Source organism: Thermobia domestica, chromosome 1 (genome assembly GCF_964235325.1).
Source record: "Thermobia domestica chromosome 1, izTheDome1.hap1.1, whole genome shotgun sequence".
In the NCBI taxonomy this organism is placed as follows: Eukaryota; Metazoa; Arthropoda; class Insecta; order Zygentoma; family Lepismatidae; genus Thermobia; species Thermobia domestica.
Genome location: NC_137454.1, coordinates 141,649,252 through 141,675,523, shown reverse-complemented (window position 1 = coordinate 141,675,523; position 26,272 = coordinate 141,649,252). Strand labels below are relative to the sequence as shown.

The following is a 26,272-nucleotide window of genomic DNA, read 5'->3' as shown; positions in this document are numbered from 1 at the left end:
CTTTGAGCATTCTTTTACATATGGAAAGATTCCTTAACGTATTTAAATGTTCCATTACGTATGGAGAGCTAAATGACAAAGAAGCATGTGCTAACATTAAAAAAAAAAAAAGGTTTCGAAATATTGTATCATTAAGTATTTCAATCAATGTTGCTTTTTTAAACACTTGGTAACAAGTCTTATTATATTTAAAAGAAGAAAAACACATCTGCAAACTTTTTCCCGATTGCAAAGGCTGGCTTGGAGGTTCGAACCTGGCTTACTTTTTCCCGAAGATACCCGAAGCTGGACTTAGAAAATTATTGCCTCAAAACACCAATAAAGAATGCGCTCAACCTTTTTGAGACAAGGTGTACCACACGAATGGTTCCGAAAATTGCCGAACTTAACCGAAGATGGACATAAGAATGTATGAACAATTTCTGTACACGTTTAGTAAATGTAAATTGCAAAAGTCTTGTAACTTTAAGATATATTTCAAAGTTTATTATTAGATGTAACTTTGTAACAAAATTGGTATTTAAAATAAATGATTTAAGAACAAAGAGTATACCAATGATTGGCTTTACTTTAAGAGTAGTAATTCTATAGTGCGCGGCGCGGCTTGCTGCGCTGGATTTATAGTTTAAAATTTAATCTCGTATCCAAACGCATTTCGTTTTGTAATCTCGTACCCAAAAGCATTTCGTTTTCTAATCTCGTACGCAGGTGCTTTAACATATTTTAAATTAGTAATACTGATATTACATAATGTGATGTAATTTGTAAATGCACTATTAAAGTTTGCAACACTTCAAATAATTATAGCTACTATTTTGTATGCTTTTCCACTGTGTTATCGGTCTAAAAAATTCCTTTGGTAGTAGTGCTAGGAATTTGTTTTGTTTGCTTTGCTACAGGTGTTTAAACCGGTTTAAACTAGTTATTGTTTTTTGTTATACAATTATTCAGTTCTGCATGAACTTCGGTGTTAAAATAGAATGTGATCGTATTTAAATTGCTAAGCAATCTCCTTATTTATTTAACCTCTCGTAATAAATTACTCGAACACTTCGTGTGAGCATACAAAATATGTTCCGAAAAATACTAAAATGCGTCAGCATACGAAAGATAATTTGAAAATATTAAAAAAAAAATGAAGTAAACTTAAAATTAATTCCAATAGAAACACAAAGTAACATAATTACAAATATTTTATTCGTTCGCTTCATTAGCAGCTCAGAGGAATTACATTCCGAAAATATTAAAATTAACAAAACATAAATATAAGAAAGTTATTTTAGCATGACACAAGATGATTAAACTTAAAATTTAATACATGAAGCTCTTTGATTGTTAAATGGAGAAGTAAAATTTAAGTCAGTGTTGCAATTGAATACAGAAACTATCAGTAAAAGTACAAGTTTTCAAAGTAAAGTGTAGAAACAAAACTTAAAACACAATGTTGCAATCTAAATTGGAAAGAAAATTAAAAAATACAACTTACAAACAAAATGTAGAAACCGAAAATAAAATTGCAGAAGCAAAATTAATACTACAAGTTTAAAAATTGAAACTGACATGAAAATACATAAACAAAATTAAAACAGTGTTGCAATCAAAAATACAAGAGCAAAAGTTTAAAACACAATGTTGCAATCCAAATTGCAAAAGAAAAAATTAAAAGTACAAGTTTAAAAATTAAAACATGCAAACTAAAAATAAAAAAATACAGAAACAAAACTTAAAACACAATGTTGCAATCCAAATTGCAAAAGAAAATTAAAAGTATAACTTTAAAACACAATGTTACATTACAAATTCCGAAACAAAATAAAAATTACAACTGAAGAAATAAAAAATGTAAACTGAAAAACTAAAAATGCAGGAATAAAAATTTTAAAGTACACAATGTTGCAATCTAAATTGCAAAATGAAAATAACAAGGAGGAAACAAATTTTAAAAAATGCAAAACTGAAAACAAAAAAATACAAAATAAGATTAAAACAATGTTGCAATCGAAATACAGAAAGAAAATAAAAATACAAACATAAAACATATACGAAACATTATGTAGTAGTATAGCACGTAGATCTCACCAACTTTGTCCGCAAATCTCACCAAAGCTGGTGCAAACTCATGTTATTAAAATAATGACGTGCTATACTACTACATAATGTTTCGTATATGTTTTATGTTTGTATTTTTATTTTCTTTCTGTATTTCGATTGCAACATTGTTTTAATCTTATTTTGTATTTTTTTGTTTTCAGTTTTGCATTTTTTAAAATTTGTTTCCTCCTTGTTATTTTCATTTTGCAATTTAGATTGCAACATTGTGTACTTTAAAATTTTTATTCCTGCATTTTTAGTTTTTCAGTTTACATTTTTTATTTCTTCAGTTGTAATTTTTATTTTGTTTCGGAATTTGTAATGTAACATTGTGTTTTAAAGTTATACTTTTAATTTTCTTTTGCAATTTGGATTGCAACATTGTGTTTTAAGTTTTGTTTCTGTATTTTTTTATTTTTAGTTTGCATGTTTTAATTTTTAAACTTGTACTTTTAATTTTTTCTTTTGCAATTTGGATTGCAACATTGTGTTTTAAACTTTTGCTCTTGTATTTTTGATTGCAACACTGTTTTAATTTTGTTTATGTATTTTCATGTCAGTTTCAATTTTTAAACTTGTAGTATTAATTTTGCTTCTGCAATTTTATTTTCGGTTTCTACATTTTGTTTGTAAGTTGTATTTTTTAATTTTCTTTCCAATTTAGATTGCAACATTGTGTTTTAAGTTTTGTTTCTACACTTTACTTTGAAAACTTGTACTTTTACTGATAGTTTCTGTATTCAATTGCAACACTGACTTAAATTTTACTTCTCCATTTAACAATCAAAGAGCTTCATGTATTAAATTTTAAGTTTAATCATCTTGTGTCATGCTAAAATAACTTTCTTATATTTATGTTTTGTTAATTTTAATATTTTCGGAATGTAATTCCTCTGAGCTGCTAATGAAGCGAACGAATAAAATATTTGTAATTATGTTACTTTGTGTTTCTATTGGAATTAATTTTAAGTTTACTTCATTTTTTTTTTAATATTTTCAAATTATCTTTCGTATGCTGACGCATTTTAGTATTTTTCGGAACATATTTTGTATGCTCACACGAAGTGTTCGAGTAATTTATTACGAGAGGTTAAATAAATAAGGAGATTGCTTAGCAATTTAAATACGATCACATTCTATTTTAACACCGAAGTTCATGCAGAACTGAATAATTGTATAACAAAAAACAATAACTAGTTTAAACCGGTTTAAACACCTGTAGCAAAGCAAACAAAACAAATTCCTAGCACTACTACCAAAGGAATTTTTTAGACCGATAACACAGTGGAAAAGCATACAAAACAAGTAGCTATAATTATTTGAAGTGTTGCAAACTTTAATAGTGCATTTACAAATTACATCACATTATGTAATATCAGTATTACTAATTTAAAATATGTTAAAGCACCTGCGTACGAGATTAGAAAACGAAATGCTTTTGGGTACGAGATTACAAAACGAAATGCGTTTGGATACGAGATTAAATTTTAAACTATAAATCCAGCGCAGCAAGCCGCGCCGCGCACTATAGAATTACTACTCTTAAAGTAAAGCCAATCATTGGTATACTCTTTGTTCTTAAATCATTTATTTTAAATACCAATTTTGTTACAAAGTTACATCTAATAATAAACTTTGAAATATATCTTAAAGTTACAAGACTTTTGCAATTTACATTTACTAAACGTGTACAGAAATTGTTCATACATTCTTATGTCCATCTTCGGTTAAGTTCGGCAATTTTCGGAACCATTCGTGTGGTACATTAACCAACATGTACATGAATTGTGGATAAAATCTCATGTTTATCTTCGGTTAGGTTCGGCATTGTTCGGAAAACTTCGGGAAACTTCGGGAACCTTCGGCAATCTTCGGGAATCTTCGTGTGGAGTTCTTGGAATTTCCATTTATTAGTGTTGATAATAAACAATCAATAAAAAGTAAACACACTTCCTGTTTGTACTTTGCGTGCTGTAATTAATGTAAAACAATCTCATTACGGCAATTTGTAAATTACAATTATCGAAAAGTGCTAAAGGATTAACCGATAAACTTAAAAGTATATCTTCGGTAAACTAAAATATACTTAGTGAGTAACAAGTGGTAGTGCATCGATACTAAACTGAAAAAAAGTTACGGGAAGTTTTATCATTGTAGTTAACGGCCAGTGCTAGTGCAATTCCCGACAAGCTTTCAAGTGTGCTGTCGGTAAACTTACAACTAAATTTGTTGTGAACTAAAACAAGTTCAGGAAAGTTTTATTATTATACTTACTGGTAAGTGTAAAATTTTTAAAAAGTGTATCTTTGGTCAACACATTGTGAATCATATCATAAAAGTCTACTTACGAAACCTTATCATTTAAAAACTGTGAAAAGAAATATCAAAGTTCTGTGTACATTATTGTGTAAAATATTTACTGTATAAGACAAAAAATTCATATTGCAATTACATATTTAGTGTGTCAATCACACAATGGAAGGACAATCTGTCATCTGTACCATGTTGTCGGCACAAGAAGCACGTGGATATGAAAATCCAAACGAAGTTTTATTTACATGGGAAGTGATAACACAATGTCATGCTACGGGTGCAAGGGTAAGCAATGAAGCTTATTCCAAGTTATTGCAGGCATTGTTTATGCATTTTGGTTGTGATTCTCATGTTGTTTTGAAAAAATGTAAGTCTGCAAAAGATATTATTGATTTATATCATGTAGGCTTCTTTCGTCAAGATAATATAAAGAATTTAGCTCGTGAGAAGTTTATGGAACTTGTGTCTGAAGGAAAAGCTAATAGTTTAACTACAAATGATTTTAGCGTTTTCATGGAAAATTTTATAAACTTTCCAAGTCCTAATACTAATAATGTATCACAACCTACCATGTATGGGAGTGGTAAAACAAATGAATATTTTCGTATTGTTAATAATAGAACCAAACATTATACTTATTTTGAACTTACGGGAAAGGAAGTTACAATTGAACGTATGCACACTAGTGGAATAGATGATCCTGAAAAATATATTCAGTTGTTATTTGAATTTGTAAAGGATCATGTTTTAAATGATGCTGATGATGATATGTATGTTGGTATAACAATAGAAAGTTCTGCTTCCACAATTAATAAACCAATATACATTTCGTGGCGTCAAAAGTCAAATTTAAGCTCCGACATTTTATTTCGTAAAATTGAAAATGTTTTAAATAGTAATGAAAATTATTTATTAGGTGATAAAGTAAATTTCAAAATTCATATTGTTGATTCACGTAAAGGTAGGGGACGAACTATGGGTTCATCAAAATATGTTGATCTTGTAACACATATGCATCAATGTACTATTCCTGTACAAAAGAATGTGTATTGTCTTCCCAAGAGTATTATTCTTGGAATGGGTAGGGCTGATCATCGTTATAATTACGTATATGAATTAAAAAATCATTCTGAACGATTGATGAAACAAGCAAAGGATTTGTGTGTCAGTGCTAAAGTTGACATTGAAATCCATGATGGATGTACTATTGATGATGTAAAAAAGTTTCAAAATAAGTTAGCACCTCATTATCAAATTGTTGTTTACGAAAAAAATCGTTTAACTCGAAACTACAATGTAATTTATCCTGGAATATATGCATCAAAGAAAATTTTAATTTTGTATACGGAGGGACACTATGAATTAATTACTAGTATTACAACACTATTAAACAAGAAAAATTATTGTCAGTATTGTTTGGAAGGTTATCATCGTACAGAAAATCATAAGTGTAACTTCAAATGCCCAATGTGTGAAAAGTATCACAATGTTTGTAATAATGATAATAATATTAAACGCGAATGCATTAATTGTCATAGACTGTTTTCTTCAGAAGAATGTTTTGCTAATCATAAAACAATAAATGTTTCCGGAAAGAGTTTATGCGAAACAAAGAAAATTTGTGTCCATTGTGGTACTATCATTGACATGCGTTCACGCAAGTCTGAACATGAATGTGGTGAACGTTATTGTAAAACATGTTACTCATATGTAAGCGATGATCATATTTGTTTTGTTCAAACGGCTATGATGCAACATATAGATACCTTTTTGTACATTATATTTGATGTAGAAACAATGTTGCTTCCTAAAAATGAACAAGGAGAACAAGAACATCATGTAAATTTTGTAAATTGTATTCATGCTTGTTACAACTGTAAGGACATGAAGCTTGATGATACATGCTTTGTATGCGGCGATAAAAATGGATTCCGTTCGTTTGATTTTCACAACATTGAAGAATTTGTTAATCATGTATTAATAACTCGACCAATGTTTAAAAAAATCATTGTGCTTTCCCATAATGGCAGTAATTATGATATGCAATTCTGTGCTAAAACTTTGATCATAAACCATCATTTTACACCTGAAGTAATAATGTCAGGACAAAAAATTATTGAAATGCGTTTAGGACAAAAGATTTACTTTCGTGACACATATTTGTATATGGGAGTTAAATTATCTAAATTACCTAAAACGTTGGGTCTTTCTGCAAATTTACGAAAGGGAGATTTTCCGTACTTGTTTAATACATTAGAAAACCAAAATTATATAGGCCAAATTCCTGATCTAAAATATTTTGATGCTGATTCAAGGAGCACTGAAGATCGAGAGCAACTTATCATATGGCACAAAGAACGTGTTGCAAGTAATGAGGAGTATAATCTCCAAAAGGAAATGATTGAATATTGTCGGAATGATGTTAAAATTTTAGCAGAGGCTGTCATTAAATTTTCAAACTTAATTGAAGACAAAACAAATGGTATCCAATGTTTTATCGCTGCACCAACTATTGCTAGTTTGGCAATACTAACATATCGTACCTTATATTTACCCAAAGAAATTATTCCAATTATTCCACCTTATGGGTTTGACCATCGTGATCGTCAAAGTCTGAAGGCAATGTATTGGTTACGATACTTAGAACGTACTACTGGTAATAAAATTCTTCATTCTGGAAATGGTTTGGAAAAACGATTTGGAAGGTATAAGGTTGATGGATTTGAAACTAAAACAAATACAGTTTACGAATTTCATGGATGTTACTATCACGGGTGTTTAAACTGTTATCCTACACTACGACACGTATCCCTAGATTCATCCTTTAAGCAAGGTACATCAGTACAAGATCGGTATGAAAACACCACCACAAAAATAGCATTTCTTAAAAAATTAAATCTTAATGTCATTGAAATGTGGGAATGTGAATGGGACCACATGGTAAAAAACGATAAGAAATTACAACAGTTTATTCAAACACAGTGTCATGATCTTGTTGATCATCTGGTACCTAAAGATAGTTTTCATGGTGGGCGTACAGAATGTTTTAATGCCTTGTACGAATGTACCAGCGAAGAGTTTGTGGCATATTATGATATTACCAGTCTTTATCCGTGGGTAATGGCACGTAAGCCATTGCCTATAGGAAAACCTATAATATACAAGGGGCCTGACTTTCCACAAGTGCAAAGTATTCATGGATTAGTGAAATGTAGTATCTTGCCTCCCAAAGACTTATATTTTCCAATTTTACCATATACATGTAATGATCGCCTTTTGTTTGGGTTATGTCGTACGTGTATGGAACAAAGTGACAACATTTGCATCCATAATGATGCCGAGCGTGTCCTTACTGGTACATACTGTACTCCTGAACTTCATGTGGCTTTAGATCTCGGATACAAAATTCTACAAATTATTGAAATTTGGGAATTCAAATTATCTGGATCAGAAAATAATCTGTTTAAAGATTATGTCAATTCCTTCTTAAAAATGAAGCAGGAGTCTTCAGGATTTCCTAGCTGGTGCAAAACTAAACAAGATCAAGAAAAATATATTACAGACTATTATGAACATGAATGCATTCAGTTAACGGAAAATAACATTCAATCAAATCCTGGTCTAAGATATATTTCCAAAATATTTCTCAATTCCTTGTATGGGAAATGGGGACAAAGAACAGATTTATCTCAATCTGTAATTGTAGATACTCCAGAAAAATTTTTAAGTTATCTATGGGCACCCCAATATGAGGTACAAACTGTATTGCCTATTGGAGAGCGGCATCTCATTGTATCATATAAAAACATTGAAAACAAAAACAAGCCATGGAAATTTTCCAATGTTGTCCTTGCAGCCTTTATCACCTCTTGGGCACGTCTAAAACTTTATGAATTATTGACAGCTATTGATCCTGAGCGTGTATTGTACTGCGACACTGATAGTATTATGTTTGTGCAACCACGTAATGAAAAGCCTCCACTTTCTTTGGGTTCCTATTTAGGTCAGTTAACTAATGAAGTTCCTGATGGCTGGGAAATTGATGCATTTATAGGCTTAGGGCCAAAAAATTATGCCTATAGAATGAAAGAAGTTCAAACAGGGAAGGTAGATTTTGTATTTAAAATTAGAGGAATTACTTTAAATCATCGTACACGACAAGAAATTAACTTTGATCATTTTTATCAACTAGTTCAAAATAAAGCTGACAAAAAACAGTTACACAATCCAGGAAGAATTGTTCGTAAGCCTGGGTTTGTCATTGTATCCAAGTCTGAAACTAAAACACATCAAAAAGTTCAAAATAAAAGACGACGATTAAATCATAACAGTATTACTGACTATAGAACATTGCCATATGGTTATCAAAGTATTAAGTGCGTGAAATGAATGGTATTCTGTATATATGTAAATAGTAAACTGTCTAAAGGTATCATGATGTCATAATATCATCAAATATGTTCATAAGTTTTCCTATCTGTTGGTACTTGTACGTATATATAATGTAAATATCTTATTTAAATATATCTATATATGTATATCAATATGCCAATATTGCAAAATACAATATTGTAGAGTATATAAATACAATAAAGCGTTACAATTTATAATAATATGTTTTATTTCTCCAAACAAATATTCATATCATACGAAGTATCTGTATTCTATATAAAATAAAGGAACAATACCTATGCTTCATATAAGGTTATTTATCATATTTTATGTTCTTACAATAAATGATCGTAAGTAGAAAACCATATTGTTGTCATAATGTCTTCTATAAGGTGAACAAGCATCTTAGAAGTCAGTAAAGGTATCAATATAAGACATTAGAATACTATACTGAAAAGATATCTATATGTAAATGGGTTATAACATAGTGATATCCTTTGTGCTTCAAATATCCGTACAACATCTGTGGTATGCTCACATTTTGAGGTAACATGATGTGTTCAGCCTCACAGTTTGAGTAACAAACAATCCAATGAATATTACGAGAGGTTAAATACGTAAAATCACAATATATACATTCTAACATGGTATTCAAGGTAATCTATATACATAAGGAATCAATTCATGTGTTTGCATTCACATAGCGTATCACCACAACAACATATACAGCTCTACAATATATATAACCCTACAATAGAAACACTTCAGGTGTTTGCATCCCCCATAGTATACCCCTAAAGCTACGCAACCAACAACACATGCTTAAAACACTTACATGCAAACGAAAGATAATATGTCTACAATATGATACATATATTCCTGTCCGATATCAAAAACCAATATACATACATACATACATAAACCCACTTACAAACTAATCATATATACATGCAATTTCTTATTCGTCTAAGCTTCGTACAACATTAGACCCATACAGTATCCAAAAACACAATATTCTATGCTAAAATCTCCTATCAGCTACACATAGATGTACCCTACTTACAAACTAATCACATATACATGCAATTTGTCATTCGTCTAAACTTCGTACACCCTTAGACCCATATAGTATCCAAAAGATGATATTCTATGTTAAAATCACATATCAACTACACATACATGTACCCGCTTACAAACTGTTCATATATACATGCAATTTGTCATTCATCTAAGCTTCGTACACCCTTAGACCCTTACAGTATCCAAAAGATGATATTCTATGTTAAAATCACATATCAGCTACACATAGATGTACCCACTTACAAAGTAATCATATATACATGCAATTTGTCATTCGTCTAAGCTTCGTACACCCTTAGACCCTTACAGTATCCAAAAGATGATATTCTATGTTAAAATCACATATCAGCTACACATAGATGTACCCAGTTACAAAGTAATCATATATACATGCAATTTGTCATTCGTCTAAGCTTCGTACCCCCATTAGACCCATACAGTATTCAAAAGATGATATTCTATGCTAAAATCCCATATCAAATACTGAAAATACAATATCATTACATAAAATATGTTTCTTAGAGTTGCGCGCATTTCCTTCCACATTATCTCATACATTTACGTACAATACGCAGTGCCGTATATTACATATATCCGCAAAATGCCTCTAAATATACGAAAAACAGTAAAATCCATTCTTTGTAATCCTTTTCTTTAGCATTTCATTAATATTCATTATCATCTCATTAATATTCATAAATAATTAATTCATTACTCTAGTTTTTTAAAAGGATAAAATCATTTATGCAAAAATACCTACAAAAAATCTTCCTTCAAAACTTCTTCCAAAAGCACAAAAGGGAAAGTTGTCTTGCGTACACATTCATTCACTCTTTTTTTTTCCTCTTTGAAACTCAGGTAGGCACGCTCACTCTTTCTCTTCCCCCCTCTATGTTTGTGGCAAGGTCTTAACAAAATGCGTAAGAAGTCAAACGCCTGTTTAAAGTGATCCTTTGCTCAAAATAACAACAGAGTTCCTTCATGCAATCCTACGTGCGGTTTCCTCAATATGGGGCAATACATTAACTTTTAAAAAGTGACACGTACCTATTTCATTCTTAAATTCTCTGTCGTTAGAATAATGATTCTTATTTCTTTCTTTTTTCACATATTTTTGAGTTTCCATGCAGTAGAAATCACAGGCCCCCATTAAGCAATGTCCAGAGAACAGCACAGTTCCCCACCTCCAAAAACCCTGGAACACACACATACATGCAGGTGTCTATGTTACGTTCGTTACTCCGTCAAAGCGCTCTCTCACTCTCCCCGCCTTACATCTTAGACAGTCAATATCTTTTACCAATTGTTCTTTATCCAGAGTTTCCCATGTTTTTCTAAAAGTCATTTGAGATCTCTCTCTCACCTCCTAGGGTTCAAGTATTGTGCAACATCCATATGTCACATTAAATTGACACTTTGTTACTTCCTTAATTGACACAAAGATGAAAATACGAGACAGCTGCATAAGACCATCTGGTATACATTTAAATCGTTGCTATTCACTAAACAAAGGCACCCTGCTGCGAAAGTATGTGGACATACAGCCATAGGCCTACTGCCTCCCCCCTCTTCCTGTGCTCTTCCCCCACTGGTTACCTCATCTTACAACATGCCATTATTTCATTATAGGTGCCTTCTTTCTTTAGAATTAGTTTCTTGAATAGCAAGACCAACTGCGTTCAAGATTAAGAAAAAAGACTTGTGTGGACATGTTGTGAAGTTCCTTTAGCTATTTCTCGCCACTTGACCAAGGAATAAGGAAGGAAAAACACGTTTCTTAAAGGCTTGGGGGAAAAACAGTAAGTAATCAAGATAAATTGTATAAATTAATATAAAATTGTATTAAAATATATGATAAAACACTCAAGAGGAAATTTGCATCCATTTTCGTGAGATTTTGGGAACATGGGTAAATTTTTTGGTACAAAATGGCGGATTTTACCCTCATTTTCGTGAGATTTTGGGAACATGGATAAATTTTGGTAGAAAATGGCGGATTTTAGGGCGATTTTCGTGAGATTTTCGGAACATGGGTAAATTTTGGTACAAAATGGCGGATTTTAGGGCGTTTTTCGTGAGATTTTCGGAACAAGTTCGTGAGAAGTACGTGCTATACTACTTACCTTACATTAAAAATATCGAACAAGTTTTGTTCTCTTCAGCAGAGTACAAGGTTTTAAGCAATTGAAATATCACAGCCATCGACCTTCAAAACGCATGGATATCTTCTCACAACAAAAATGCGCCATTTTGCATCGCTCTATCCAGGTGATCCTAAAACTAACAATTTTGTGTTTTAATTCCTTCCTTGTATAATAACATTCAAATAATAATAGCTAGTAACAACAGTAACAATGAAAACCTTCGACAAGATATAAGACGTGACACTAACCGTGATAAAATCTTCTCCGGAACAGTTTTTCTCCAGACCTGTTTTGTTTGGGGGGCACTGCCCCCCCGAGCTCTGAGAGTGCCCCCCGGAGGAGACCAAAATAATACTTCTATAATATAACAATAAATAGAATAGTATCAGCAGTGCTCCCCCCCCCCGGAACATTCTTTCTGAAAGAAACACTGCTCCGGAAGCTACTTGTCAGTGGCCACTGGTTACTATTTGGTACCACAATGATCATCATCCTCTTATGTATTGATCCACGACAATATCATCTCTCTATGACTTAACGGTTTCCGAGATATGGCTTCTTAAATCTCCCGAAGTCGGAACTTTTTGGATCAATATCTGGGGAACGGTGGCCAGTTGGCCAGTGGCAACCGGTTACTATTTGATACCAAAATGTTCATCACCCTTATTAGGTATTGATCAACGCAAATATTATCTCTAAGTTGGTTCCCGAGAAATTGCTCCTTAAATCTCCTGAAACCAGCACTTTTTTGGCCAACATCTCAGGAACGGCAAGTGTGACGCGAAAAATTCCATCATGTTCTCAGATAGTGTTCGATGCTCTATCAAACAGGGCTCAAAATTGAAAAAAATTGCAAATAACAGACACACACACACACACACACACACACACATAAAAACTTAGGGAATTCAGTAATGATTTTTTAAAGTTCAAAGTTCGTTGAAAATGTGATACAGTCACTTTATCATTGGAGTCAAGGCCCGATTAAATAAATATAAAAGTATTTAATATAAAAGTACGATTAAGTAAATATAAAAGTACGCTTTGAAGCAGAAGATACACTTTAATGACTAGGATTAAGCAGAGGGTAAACGCCGTGTACTGCCGTGTACCCTCGACTACAGCCCTGAATATAAGTGTATAGTCTTCTAATTATATACATAGTTGTCAAGATAGTTGAAAAAAGCACTTTCCTTTTTTTTCGACTTATTTTTAGTACTTGTTCCCTCCTTTTTCCTATGAAAACTTCCCCTAAAAATTTTAACCTTGGAATTTATTAACAGTTGACACACATCGTAATTCTTTAGTGTGCTTTAATCTGAAGTAGCTGCTGATGTCAGAAAGTTCCGCTTTGTTGAGCAGTGTGCTCCTAAAAGTCACGATTAGCGTACAGAGCTACGTAAGAACAAAATGTATATATTGTCCCAGGATGTTTGTCTCATGCTCGTGCCAAGACACATACGGTACAAAGGTGTGACACACACAAACGTAAGACAAAAGTAACATCCATTAGACCAAATACCACAACATCAAGTCTCGCAAACACATTTAAAAGGCTAGAAATAATATCGGTACCTTAAAAAGTTATTGAAAGTTCCTTATCGTGAATAGATAAGTATACACGAAACGCCTTTCGTTTCTCAGAAGAAAATAATTTAGATGCAATTCCCACATGAATATTGCTTATAGAAGTTGGCAGCTTTCCGACACACTCATCGTTATAAGAAGAGAGGTGAAGCTAGGAATGACTTAATACATATTCTATAACTTTTATCTGTACAAGCTGTTACAAGAAATCATCAGCTATAATCTTTTAAGTATTTATGCGAGTATCATATTTCATATTCGTAAATATAACTTCCATTTCCCTCAATCTTTCTTCGCATCATTTTATTTTGAAAATGATACCAATGTGATGTTATCACCAAATATGATAGACCAATGTAAATGAAGTGTGTGTGTGTAACTTGACAATTAGAAAAATGAATAGTATATTCATTTTTATGTAGAGTTTCACTCTTCAAGTTTTTGATATTCATTAGATATACTGTTCAACAGTGCAGAACTTGCAAATTATAGTCAGTTCATGCCCAATGCTTTGTGGTGGATAAATACTGACTTCGTTTTTTTCTTTCTCTCGAAGTTCTTCCGTTCCCTTAGTTTTTAATTCCACCGTTTCATCATCATCTTCCTTAATATCGGGAGTGAAACGTGGCACGTTAAACGTAAAAATAGGGTTCTATTCCAGTGGAAACTATTGTTAGTTTATATTATAGCAATATGCAGGTTATAAAAATGTACAGTGAAATACATTGTGAAATAAAATATTTTTAATACTTTGAAAAATTAGACTATGTGCTTAAAACTCAACAAACAATCGTGATAACGGCATTTAAAATACAACACATAATATAAAATTCCAATTACGGAGATTCTACATAGTAACTACACCATATAAGTATCGCATTTTACACGGATAGTATTCAATTTTTAACGGTATCTTATCAGATATATGCATGTTTCTGAAACGAAAATTTGCATCATAAGTTGTAAAAGTATGAGACCAGTAAATGCCCTCAAGTGTTCCTGTGAACAATATATTGCGTTCTTGCTTCTACACCTTTCATGTAGAATTCGTCTGAACTACTCGGAAGTGTTGCACGAAATTCGAATGCCTCGTGTTGGCATCGTAACGAACTACCCCTCATCCATTTTTCCTTGCATTCTAGGTCAAATATCTAAAAGCGCTAAAAATACGTGTTTTAATTATTTCAAATGAAAAGTCTACACACCAAATTTCATGTCTCTCGGATTCCGAGATATAGACATCTTATTAAGCAACCCCGTCCCTCTTCCATGTACAATTCCCAAAAAAACGTTCCTAAGTGACATCTTACGACAGTAGTCCTATGAAGTGACCAAATTTGAAATTTCTAGCTTAACCTGTTTTTGCCTACTGAGCAGTCAGTCAATGCTGCTTCTGTAATATTAGAGAAGCAAATGATTCCATGTGCTGTTGTATTCAATATTTTGCATTCTTCTTCCTGCACCTTTCATTCGTCTTATCTGAGCTCACAGTCTAGCACAAAATTCAAATGTCTCGTATGGGCATCTTAAGGTGCCCATCCTTTTCTCTTTTATTCTAACTCAAACGTCTAAAAACGCTGAAACACTTGTTTAATTATATTTTAGATGAAAAGTCCAAACACTATATTTCATGTGTTTAACCTTAAGGGATTCCGAGATATTGATATGATATTATAATAACCCATGAGCTCCCTCGTGACTTGTAGGTACCGTACACACCTTTGGTGTGAGAGATCTGGGTTCAATTTTCGGCAGGAGCTCATGTGTTTCGGATTCCACGTTAACCTGTAGATCCACTCTCATGTAGCCTCACTGCTAAAGGGAACGCTAAATTCAAATCCAATCCAATCCAATAATTCAAACCCCATCCCGTTTACTAGACTATTCGCATTTTTCTTCTCTTGTAGAACAAGTACCAAAAAACGATGAAATACGTATTTTAACTAACTCTATGGTCCTATGGAATTCGGAGGTTCAATGCCGCGTACACGAAAACTCTCCATTGACTTTTGTTCTTAGCCAGGTGGATCTAGTTTCTACTTTGCATTCATATTTCTGCCAGATCCATCTTAATATCGTCATCCTATCTGCACCTAGATCTTCTTAATGGTCTATTTCCAATTGGATTTCCGGTTAAAATTTTGAAAACGTTTCTGCTTACTTATGTGGTTACATGACCTGTCCATCTGAGCCTCCCAGACGTAATTACCCTAATAATGTTAAGTAAACCGTATAAGTTATGCAGTTCTTGTTCTGAAGTTTCCACTGTTCCCTATTGATTCTTCTTGGGTCCGAATATTCGCCCTAGAATTTTATTTTCAAATATTTTCAGTCTACGTCATTCCCTTGAAGTAAGCGAACCTTCCAGTACAGCAGACAATTATCGTTCTACATATTTCGCGAACACAAAAGATTTTAGACTGAATAATAACACGAATTCCGTGCTTTCAGTCGACATTAATTTAATTTCTTCATTAAAATGGTTTTGGTCTTTTAATGTTGATCCTAGATATTTGAAAGTATCCATTTTCTCGAAAGTATTATTTGATAGAGAAATTTTAACGACCATAATTTCCAGTATTACGGTCACGGCGAACTTCCATGTATTTAGTTTTCTCTGCATTTACTTTTAAATCCATATCTCTACAAGCGTTTAATAAAACTTTCGTGTTTCTATCGATTGTTCTCATATCTCATATCAGATGTATATCATCAGCTTAAACTATATCTGGTGAATGTCATTCAGCTCTAGGTCCTGGTTGCTGTCTTTGATTGTCCTTATAGCGTACTCCAGAACAAAATTGAATAATAACGGTTACAACACATCCCCACAATATGAAAGCTTGTGGACAAGTATTTTCCTATTCGGATTTTACTTTGAGATTCATATAGACACACTTCAATTAATCTAACTTGCTTTTTCTGTATTCCACATTCAATAATAATGTTATACAATGTTTCATTCGTAACAGAGTCGCAGTCCTTTCTGAAGTCAATAAGTAATTAATGTACTGGCATGTGTGTTTCTATTTCTTTTCTAGTATGTGACTAATGCTAAATATCTTGATCTCGCTTTAATCCGCAGTGATAATCTCCAATAATTTCATCTGCATATAGGGTCAGTCTTGCTAACAATATGATTGAGAGGATTTTATACAATTTTGAAAAGAGAGAGATGCCCCGATAATTATTGCAATCAGCTTTGACGCGTTTCTTGTAAATTGGTACAGTGATTGATTCTTTCCACGTTTGGGGCAATTCTTCCTTGATCCCGTTGAGGAGAATGAATTTGTGTATTTCGTTCCACAGCTTTTCCTCTCCAGCTAAAATTAACTCAGCAGGAATTTCATCAGCACCCGAAGATTTGTGTTTAATTTCTTTATAGTATCTGTTTGATTTGGACAGCAAGACCATGTAAGACTTGGATCTACAGCTTAACATAGGATCCGAACCACGTGAGCTCCCGCCTGAAATCGAATTTCGGTCGCTTGCGCCGAAGACGAGTACGCTATCCACATAGTCACGAAGAGCTCCTATTTTTGTTGGATTAGGCTATGGAATATGCAGTACTCTGTATTAAGTATTCCATTATATTAAACATTCATTAAATAAAATTACAACTTGATCAAAACAGACACTTACCATTGCCTTGCCTTCAACCAACACGTTACCTTTTAATGTGCCTGATGAATTCAAAGATATATTGTCGAGAAGTAACACAGGTTAGTAACAATTTAAGGTTCGCTTTAATCAGATGTTAATTATATAGAGGAAAAAGATACATATAACCTTCACACACACACACACATACATACATACATGTATATATAAAATATGAAGGTAGTATGGATCATTTTATTACATGAGGATGAGTGTATCATTGTAGAGAAAAATCATATCATTATCCGTGTGTATGGTTGCTGATAGAGTAGGAGTGGTTATTATGTTTGAATGAATTTACATTTGAGTACTCGCATTGAAACAAAATTGTTTGTTGAAACATGATAAACACGCGATAATCCTGTGTTACATGTCATTTTCGGTGGTAGGTCAGTTCTGATTGACGTTGATTTCATAGTTGCATTCCCCCATTTCTTATGCTCTCGTGCGTTTATAATATGACATTGTACTTAATTTTACGGAAACTGAATTTAATTGTTTATTTTCTGGTTAATGACTGTAATAGTTCATTTTTTCTGTATATGCTTCGCTTTTGGCTATTTATATACAATCAAGCTAATTTGTTTTGATATTTGTACACACAGAGCAATACAATAGCTTTTCATCATTTACTACGATTTCAGTGCAGACTGCTCGTAACAATATTAAAAATGAATGTATTATTTTTACTCGAAAATGCAGAAAAATACCACATTTTGTATTGAAAGCTGCTCAAGTTTAAATGCATGTTTCGGTTCTATACTATCAATATTCGGTTATACTGTACCGTATATTGATAGCAGAATCAGTTGTCAGCTAATGAAAGGGAGTGTACGAAAGAAATGATGGAATGAGGATGTAAGAGAAGACTGAGGAACTCACATGGTCTGGGATCGAACCAGGGATTCTTCGCACCAGAGCTGAGCGCTGTAGCGCTGAGCTATCATGCCCCCATTGTTGAACTGTAATTAATATCGTCATATCACTAACCAATACTTGATTCGATTTATATAGTGTTTCCATTTTCATGTTCATAGTGTTATTTGCTGCTTGTATTTGATTATTATTATTATTATTATTATTATTATTATTATTATTATTATTATTATTATTATTATTATTATTATTATTATTATTATTATTATCAACGAACTTTAAAAGTTCGTTAATGAATTGTCTATGTCTCTCTGTCTCTTATATGTGATTTTTCCATTTTGAAGCCTGCATTCGATAGAGCATCAAAAACTATCAGAGAAAGTGATTATATTTTTTGCATCACTCTTACTGTTTCCGAAATATTAACCAAAAATGGCCGATTTCCAGAGATTTAAGGAGCCATATCTCAAGAATCGTAAGTCACAGAGAGATCATGTTGATGTTAATCAAAATCTAAAAAGATGATAAATATTTTGGTACCAAATAGTAACCGGTGGCCACTGTCCAACTGGTCACTGGTTTGGCCAACTGGCCATTGGCCACCAATTATTATCGATACCAAAATGTTTACCATCCTTTTAGGTATTGATTAACACCAATAGCATCTCTCTGTGACTTACGGTTCCCGTGATATTGGCCAAAAAATTGCCATTTTCTAGATATTTAATGAGCCATAGCTCGGGAACCGTAAGTTGTAGAGAGATGATGGTCAATACCTAAGAGGATGGTAAATATTTTGGTACCAAATAGTAACCGGTGGCCATCGTCCAACTGACCACTAATTTGGCCAATAGCCAGTTGGACAGTAGCCACTAATTAGGTCTATTATCGGTACCAAAATGTTTACCATCCTCTTAGGTATTGATCAACACCAAAATCATCTCTGTATGACTTACCGTTCCCGTGATATTGGCCAAAAATGGCCGATTTCGGGAAATTTAAGGAACCAAATCTCGGGAACTGTAAGTCTCACAGAGATTATATTGGTGTTGTTCAATATCTATGAAGATGGTGAACATTTTGGTGACACTGATTAACTGTCTACTGGCCAACTGACCACCGTTCCACAGATATTGGCCAAAAAGTTCGAATTTCTATATATTTAAGCAATCATATCTCGAGAAGTCATAGAGAGATGATGTGCTATTTTTTGCGAGAAAGAGGTGTGGATAAAAAGATTTACTTTTACATCTAGGAACTATGACAGTTATCCTTCCCGCTCCATCTCTCCATTCTTTTTTTTTAAGTTCGTTCTGGCGATGCTCTTGGAACATTCTCAACTGGTTTTAAATTGAATTGGCAGATCTATTGCTATTTCGTAGATATGTGTAATAATAAATACTGTATTGGAGAAATATCCGTTGTTCAAAACCGCCTTATACAAGATATTCCTGCATTAGCGTCGGAACTAGGTACTGCAAAATCAAAAGCAGTCTAGGATGCTCTTTTTATAAAGAATGTTGCTGCTAGTTTTCTTTCTTTTTCTTTTTTCTTTCTTTTTTTATGGAACGAAATGATGTTTCTTCTAAGCCCTTTTGGTGCTTTGTTTGATTTGGAGTTAAACATCTGTTCTAATTAAAGTAACAATTTAGAAAAGGCTTAAACACAACTTTATGAGATCTACCATTAACAGTTTTTTCATTCTTAAAAAAAAATACATATCGTGCCTCTCGAGACAAAGGGGCGTATCTCATTTTTAAAATTTCTCCAGGAGACAAGTTTAAACCTTTTCTCATTGTTTATTCGATCGTCTTCTTTTAAAATTTCGTTTGATATCCTTCGTTCAGGTATATAACTTACGAGATTAAACTAAATTTTAAAAGGAGACGATAGAATAAACAATGAGAAAAGGTTTAAACTTGTCTCCTGGAAAAGTTAAGAAAATGAGATACGCCCCTTTGTCTCGAGAGGGACGATATATTAGATCAGTTATCTAGATGCATTATTCTTTCTTTCACCATTTTATTTGCGAACAGTTGAGGCTGAGACCCATCTGATAATAGGTATCATTCTGTGATTCAACCCGTAATTACTAATACTTTTCGTATATATTTTTTAAAATTATTTTATTTTCTTCACTATTGTATGTTACCTTTGAACTCAAACAATATACATTGAAAGTGAACAACAGTCTTAACATTTTATATTCATGACATTTTCTAGATTGTACATTTCTTATCTAAAGACAAGTGAATGATAGTGGCAATATGATGAATTAATGTTTTGGGTTCTTATAGCATTACACAAGCAAACTTTTAAAGCTTTCTAGAACTCTGTATCGTACTGGCATTTCATAGGTTCATGTTACAAATATTTCATAGAATATAATTCACCTACAGTCTCTTATAACGTATGACGGTATCATGGCTCAGTAGTAAAACACTGACCTTTAGTGCGTCGTAACTCGGTTCTAGGTAATACATTATTCTCATATATTATAACTTTTTTTAAAAAAAATCGTGTTGAATTGGAATTTTATTTTCCGAAAATATAAGTAATGGAAACACAGTACATTTAAAGAAAACAACTTTATTTGTAAAAGTTAGTTTAGTTTCAATCAGAAGTAGATGCAGAATAGGATATTTGAATGTTGTAGAGACAACGTGCCTAACCAAGGGCGAAGCTTCAAAATGTGTTTTGTATACGGAACCATTCATCCTAACGCTACTTCTAATAATAAGAGAAAATTCTCTGAGAAATTTGATTCATTCGGGTTCTAAACAAGTGGAAGGAAATTGGTTAATATTCGTGCTGCGAAGTTTAGATACATTCGGTAGGGAAAAAAAAAAAAAAAACTTGTATATGTTTGGAGGGGAAACACTCTATTTGTGAACGCAGAAGGCATATCTACCTCTTGATAGCCTTCTTTACCGACGCACGGCGGAGATGTACTCTCCAGCTTAAACTTCAAAACTACATTCATCAAATAAAATCATAAACAACTCTTACAGCGATGGACAAAGCAACCAGTAGCTGGATGTCTGATCTCCCGCTCTCTCTCTCTCTCTCTCTCTCTCTCTCTCTCGTTCTCTCGCTCTCTCTCTCCGTTGCAATTGTTTTCTTTCCATTTTTTAAAAAATAATAAATTACTCTTCGCACTCCTGCTTCTGTCTTCCAAGTGCAAACTAGTTATGATTCAATCGATTGTGAGCATTCCGCTTGTAGTTGTTTTCTCTTGTACAGCACATGAATATTGTTATTATTGACCTCTATCTCCTGTTTATAACCCAGGTAACTTTGGCCCTACTGTTGGTTTCTTTGATGCCATATATATATATATATATATATATATATATATATATATATAAGGAGTTTAAAAGGAAGGAAGGACAGCTTCCTCCCCTCCCAAAGAGCAGACTGTGTCTCTTTCCGTTTCATTCCATCTTACTGTAAACAGGAAGTCTAACGACCATATCATATTTGTATTTCCTGTAGGCATGAGAGATAATTGAAATTCACATTCCAGAGAAAGATTTACATCACTCTTCGTTTCTAATTCAATACCATTATTAGAGGTTAGGTACTAAAAGTAATCGTTTTAGCCTTTAAAATTAATATTTGTTTATTGTTTCAAGTCATTGTATTAACAGCATAGTCATAAAATACCTATTGTTACAATTGAACCGAATCCATTTTTTATGTCCGAGGTTTTTGTATTTCTACGTCGTAGGTGTGAACCTGCGAATATGAACGTTGGAGGCATGTGATGTAGGTATTAGAACCCTAACCTGTGGAAAGTCCAAAATTGTTTCGGTTATACAGGCCTACAGTAGCGGCGCTAGGTTCGTAATAGGAAGGGGACAAGAGGTGAGGCAAGAAAAGTTTTTTGAGAGGCGAGGCAACCACACTTGTTTTGCTTTGAATATTATTATTATTATCGGTTGTACATGTTATTATTCACCGGTTGCACATAGAAAAATGAGGGCGAAGGGAGGATATTGGGGTGGCGGTCGCCCCTCCTCGCCCCCCTGTAGCGCCACCGCTACAGACCTACCTCCTTTTCACCTTTAAAATCTCGTAAAACAAAGATTAATATTATTATAGTTTTATCTTAGAGAGCAGAGCTTTGAAGATATTTGATATTTCCCAAATCGTTCATAAATAATAAACAGTACGGTACATGAAAATTGTGAATACGTTCTACAACAGTTTGTTATCGTTATAGAGGTAAAATTGGGATGTTTAATGTTTCTCCACTGTGGTGAAAAAGTTCCTTTAATATCAATATCAATAATAATAATAATAATAATAATAATAATAATAATAATAATAATAATAATAATAATAATATAATGGGTTGTCTTAATCTGCCAGATTACCGCTGAATTAATTTCTTTTGTGTATTGAATGATATTTTAAAAGAGGGTAGAATGATTTGATAATACGTCTCAGTGTGTGAATATTTAGATATTTTTTCATAGGTGTTGGACAGAATTTCTATAATAAAGAAGAACAATATATTGTGTGTGAGAATAATTCATTTGAAGAGCATCACATGATTTTAAGCCAGATAGAACGTTGTTATTGTATGCCGTGGGAGGAGAGTGAAAGAAGACAAGTGTGTGTGAATAATTGTAATGATTACGTTTTCACAGCCAGGAAGTGACACGCTTACGTTCTTCTTTTATTCTTTTCTGTAATAAAGCTCTCTCTCTCTCTCTCCTTCCTACTTTTCTGGCCGGGATCCTAATTGGCAATTGTTATGTGGTAACCGAGCATCTTGGCCAGTGGCACGCGGAATGCTATTTCAAGAGTGTCGTTAATGTAGCTGCCACCTCCATGCTTTTTGGTGCCAGGAATAACTGTAGCTGCAAGGCAATAACATTTCTTTGGCGGATCTTTTTTCTTTCACTTTTACGTTACCTTTTAGAATGTAATTGAAGAAGGGCGGGAGACGAATTAGCGCCAATGTTTTTTTTTTTCTCTTTTTGATAAATCATTAAATTGGCCCTGCAGCTTCGTTCATATCTGTTTAGACAGCTTCCCCTCATCTCAAATTTCACCAAAATAGTCTCAAGCATTAAATTGTGCATCGTATGTACAACAAAAATCTCGTTTGTGTACAAAACTGAGTGTGAGATTTTGATATTTCTTTTATGCGCTACCTTCCTTTTGGCTCTTGGGTCAAGCTTAGAAGGACTAGGACGTGTGGAGCCAAACTTGGAGTGTCAATAGCAATAGCTGTTTGACCTACGATTAAAAGCTATAAAAATAACCTTATGTATTTGCATATAAAAAGGACAGGGGCCATGCTCCATAAAATTTTACATAATGAAAGAAAGCTTTTCTTTTCTTTTTTCCTTTTTTGGAACAGAAAAGAACCTGAATGAATTGAAAAGCAATTGAAAGGTCTCTGTAAATGTTTTGCCATGTTTGTAGCAAAATTTCATACACACACGTTCGTGAAGCTCATTCGTCGTCATTGTATGTATCATTAATCCGACGAACAGCTTGTGCACTTCCGTGGGTGCAGCTCGCCAAGGAACGGTCATAGTGAAACGCGGCAAAAGCAATTTGTCTAAGCTTGTCGCTAGTTGCACTCACTAGCTGCAGCACGTTCCCTATGCCGGTTAGAGAGATGTTTCAAAAGTTCGTTTCTTTTTGAACTCACTTCGTATACTATATAAAATACGATACTTTTTTCCCCCCCAGAGGTGAAGCTTTTCGGAACTCCAGAAAACATTGCACCCCGGTAGCTTAAAACGCCGTACGCCAACGTAGTTACATATTTTTAAGTAATTGTTAAAGATTAAAGTTTTAAAATTAATTTAATAATAAACTTTAATAGCCAAAAAAATTAAATTATTTTATTTTTCAGAGCGTCAAAGACAGAAGTTCTGCATTTTTTTTTTCATTTGAACAAATTTTATGGGGTATCGCCCCTGTCCCCTTTTTTATATGCAAATAGATAAGTTTATTTTTTGTGTTTAATCGTAGGCCATAAAGGTATAGATACTGCAAGTTTAACTCCAATCGTCCCAGTCTTTCTGAGATAGACCCAAGAGATGAAAATCTAACCAAAGCCCATCGACGCTAATCGGAAGGTGGCTCCCAAAAGAGATACACCAAAATCCCACACTCTCTTTTGTATACAAACAAGATGTTTGTTGCACATACGTGCACGAATTGTAAACTAACGATTGAGACCATTTTAGTGGCAATCGGCGCTAGTGGGGGAGCTTGCTCCTAAACTAGATGCACCGATATCACACTTCCGGTTATCCGTGACACGTTTTCTAGATTAAGTTCTTTAGAAAAAGACATTATTATTATTATTATTATTATTTTGTAAATTTGTTTCTACTTCGAAATATGTCATATGATTATCGTAATATTCGATACTAAGTTACTTGTAGTTGGGATTTGCGTTACCTTGCCTGTGTCGCTTGTGTAATTACTATTGTAGAACCCTCCAAACTTTGGTTGTTTTTTCGATGTTTAAGAAACTGTATCGTCCTTAGTTTGCAACACTACATAATAAGTGTGGCGTTGTAAGTTTTCGTTTTATATATAGATTTGAAATATGTAATAACTAGATGTAGTGCTATTTGAAAAAAATAGTTTTATGTAGGTTTACAAGATACAAAATTTCATGCTTTTCTGTCTATTAAGTAAAAAGTTAGTGGCATATTAAGGTAAGGTTGTATATATATATATATATATATATATATATATATAATATAAAGTCGCGGCCACCGTTAAGCGACCCTTACCCATACCCTTCGTAAGAAACAGCTCCTTCCACAAGCATGACCACAAGTGACCACAAAAGTGTTTTCTGCACGTGCTGAGGGACAAGGTTGTCACATTTTTTTCTTGAAAATGTCTGGACACCATATGTTCTTTCTTCTAGAGAGAGCCATTGAGAAAACCGTAGTAGAAACGTACGTATTGACTCGTGAATTGTGTAATAAAAAGTGATCTAAGAAAAATGTTATGATCGAGTGCCAACAAAATTCAAATAGGGCGAAAATACCAAAACTGAACACGAATTATTTATGAGTTTTTAAAAAGATATATACACTATTATATTTAAAAAAAAATTAAAAAAAGATTATATCTAAAGTAACTTACTCATCAATACCTTACTCAAACTATTATAGATAGAAACATGGATTTGTACAGAATATTTCTTTGTCAAAAGGCAAGGGCTAATAAAACAATCTTAAAAATATATGTCCTATAGGAGACATTTTTTTTTTTTTTTTTTTTTTACAAAAATAGAATATATCATAAATTTTTGAGGTTAAGAAGATGGAACTAAGGGGTAAATTCTTCATTAAAATTAACAGAAAACACGTTTCAATGATTGCGAAAACTTCGCTCCTATAGGAGAAAAGAGGGGGTTTGTATTAATAATCAAATTACCGATTATTTGTTTAGAAAATGCCGAATGTGAGGATTCGCTTAAGAAGGCGTAAAATTCAGCACATACACTTCTCATTAAAAAAAATTACAGGCCACGACCTTCGGATTTTCTTTCTTTTTTTTTAAATTCTGTTCCTGAGAAGGGGAAATGGGGTCAATTTCTATAATATTATAATTTTAGTTTTACTAAAGAAATATCCTCAGGTAATTAGAAACAAAGATTAGTGCAAAATGTCAGTAAAATTGCAAATTTGATTAGCATTCGGTTGATAAATTTGTCAGTACCGAAACTTAAAATAAAATTGAAAACAAGCTGTTGAGAATTATATCTGTAAATACTTTACTTTTGTATTGAAATCAATGTAATTCAATTGAGTGCAAGTATCTTACATGAAAAGGTATCCTAAGGTTAGTGACGAGGGCTGGCTGTATGGTTTCATCATTGAAGCCAATAAACTGGTGATATTAAATAAATGTTGTTTAGAATTATTTTATATTATTCCGATATGTGATCTCCTTTGATTAAAGTAAGGTCACTGGTTTTGGAACGCGGAAAAACGATTTAACTCAGCCTTGACTAGTGTTGTCCACGAGAGGAGACGTCTTGTTAAGGTTGAAGAAGTCTCGTTTTGTCTCGATTCTCAAATAATCTTTATCATTTCTTTCGAAAATGTTCTCGTTTTTTTTTTTTTTTTCATGTA

At 33.0% G+C, this 26,272-nt stretch overlaps 1 protein-coding gene across 2 annotated transcripts in view; it reads left to right on the top strand.

The window, feature by feature from the left end:
• Kdm3 (Lysine demethylase 3) overlaps window positions 1-26,272 on the top strand; it is a 674,618-nt gene that overhangs the window by 150,668 nt on the left and 497,678 nt on the right. The window lies entirely within an intron of this gene.